Below are 2,873 nucleotides of genomic sequence, written 5' to 3'. Positions count from 1 at the left end.
AAGGGGGTCCATATGAGGGTAATTTTCCAGAAAACACATGGCACGATATTCAGAAACAAATGGTTTCTCATTCTCAGGAGTTTAGAAAGAAAACAGATAAACGCAAATGCCTTTTCATTCAGGGCTTATGTAGAGGACTTATTAGCCTAAGACAAGATAATACTGACTTGAACACTCAGTGCCATCAGCTGTCCAAAGACTTAGATGAGGCACAAATTAATATATCCATGCTAAGAACCCAAATTGTTCAGGCCACAAATTCCTTTTTAACTGTAAATGAACAATTAGAAGAGGCCAAGGCAGAATTAAAGTATTTAAAGTCAAAATGTGCCTCACCGGGACAGGTTAATGCTGTCTCCTCACAGATTCTGCCGTCTGCACCAGTGCAACATTCACCCTATCATTCACCCTATAATCCATGTAGTCAGTTTATTGAAAAACAAAACACTGTTTTTGTAGCAGGCCAGCGAAAAGGTAAACTAGCTACAGATGTAGAACAGGAAGAAGAACCGACAAACGAAAGTGAGGAAAATTCATTACCAGGCCAGAGCAATACCAATAGTACCCCTATAAGTGATACAGCTCCAGTAACTGTAGTGCTGCAGGGACATATGAAAGATAGTGACATTGAAAGAATAGTGGAGAAAGTGGGCCCTATGCCTTTTAACATAAATGAATGGTGCAAATGGGCTACTGACATACTGATTCACTGGGGTCTAGGGAAATACAAAAGGAACAATGCAGATTTTGATAAGCTTATGCACCTAGCCCTGGGTCCACATTATTATAAATTTGGATCTCTTGTTCATCCATACCAATTTGTAAAGATGGGCATCGAACAACTATTTCGCTGCACCTCTTTGCAAGTACTTAGAACTCTTTCACCCCTGCCAACCGATACACTAGAGCAGTTTGCATATAGAGTGTGGGTAATCAACGCGGTACTTAACGAACATGAACATTGGCCCACTTCCTCAGATTATGGTCAGAGAGAACATAAAGAATTCCTATTAGAATTATTATCTCCCGAGATTACTAAACACCTTCTGTTGTTCTCGGAGGACCCTAAAACTACACCTTTTGACACTTTACTGCTCAGGATTGGGTCTGTGTGGAAGACCCAACCAGCTCAAATTATTTCAGTCTCAGAAGCTAGAAGGTGGCGTGCTGAGGGTGCACCCCAATACAAGAACACACCACACACAGAAAATAGAGGGCATGGCAGAGGTAGTTACAGAAATTCCTCCACTTACATTCCTTTCCATGAGCTCAGAGCACAGACAGAAGCATTAGAAAAAGAGAAAAGGAAATGGGAACAGGATCGTCACACAATGCAGATAGAATTGGACAGGGTAAAAAGTGATTTGACAGCCAGGAAAAACACTGTTAGTGCATAGGGATGTCCTGACTCTCTGTGTCCGAATGCCAAGGTGACTCAGGCCTTCACAGCCCAGCCAGACTCCTTTCACTTACCTGTGGACTCACTTTTGGAGACGCAGGATAAGGGAAAGAAGTCAGACTCAGAATTCAGCTTGATATTGGACACTTCCGATAGCCCCAAGGTTAATACTACCATAGAGGGTCAGGATAAATTAACTTTGATTGATACAGGGGCTAGAATCAGTTTCACAGATAGAGCGCCTCTTACTGGAGATCAGAAAAATATGGAAATTTTTGAGATTCAGGGTCTAATTGACAAAGCTTCAAAATGTGTGTCTATCCCACAAAAGGAACAAATGAAAGACATTGTAGAAACTACTGCCAGCATGAGTGAGAATACAGGCAAAGAAATAGTTGAAGTGGCTGGTCTTGCATTGGGTACAGGAATTCTAAATGCTTCTAAACCTTTGGTTCATGAGGTTATTCCTGTGCAGTTAGCCACACAGTGTAGTATGCTAATGCAGAAGCATGATCGTAGTATAACTCACTCAGAGGTTGCAGCTGTTTCACTTTGGGCACAAGACTGTGGGAAAATGTACACAGAAATTTTGTTTGAGGGCAAAGATCCTGAACCACAAACACAGCAACCAGTACTTCCTCCAGCAACAGAACTGGTGCCTAAGATGGAGGAGAGAGGTCTGAGTGGACCTATCTCTTTAGCATGTGGCTCTCCAGCTTGGTCATTTGCTAAATCAGAGGGCTCTGTTAGGCTCACTATACACTCTCAGGCCCTAACTAAGATTTCAAAGCCTGTAGTGCCAGTGGCTTCCTCTTGCTCTGACATTACTGTGAAATTTAATCCTAAATGTGCATTTTTCTCTGTCCTAGACATGACTAATGATTTTCGGAATTTGCCCCTTGCCTCTGAATGCCAGGACACGACAGTGCAGACAAAAGAAGACAAATCTAGCCTGCACCTGACTTCTGCACCGCAGTGCCCACTCCTCCGAGTGCAGTGGGACCCAGGTGGCAGACATGTGGTCCAGGTCGGCCTGAATGGAACATGGACAAAGTTTGCTCTAAGTGACCTTGAGGTTGCTGCTAATTTAAAATGTTTTTTTCTTTTTCCTAGCAGCAGTTCGGATATAGCCATCCCAGACCAATTTTGGCACAAAGATATTTCTAGTGTTTTCCAAGGTTCCTCTTTATCACTGCAGAGATAAAGATGTTCCAAAGAAGATATTAGCTTTATGCCTTTTCTGAATATGAGATGGTTATGATATGCATTATCTTTGCTGTGTTTTTCTATAACAATGTGTTTATTTGCATAGTTAAATTCAGCCCTGAACACGTGACAGATGGAAGAACAATGCCGACGCCTCAAAATTTGTGTTTTATGTTGTCTGTGCTATGTGGTCTGTCTTTTGTCTATTTGTTTTAGTTTAGGGGGTACCCCAGGATACATAACATTGGCCATTTCTAGAGCTCTTTTC

This window comes from Geotrypetes seraphini, chromosome 16 (genome assembly GCF_902459505.1).
Source record: "Geotrypetes seraphini chromosome 16, aGeoSer1.1, whole genome shotgun sequence".
NCBI classification, from domain to species: Eukaryota; Metazoa; Chordata; class Amphibia; order Gymnophiona; family Dermophiidae; genus Geotrypetes; species Geotrypetes seraphini.
This window is presented reverse-complemented; position numbering follows the sequence as displayed.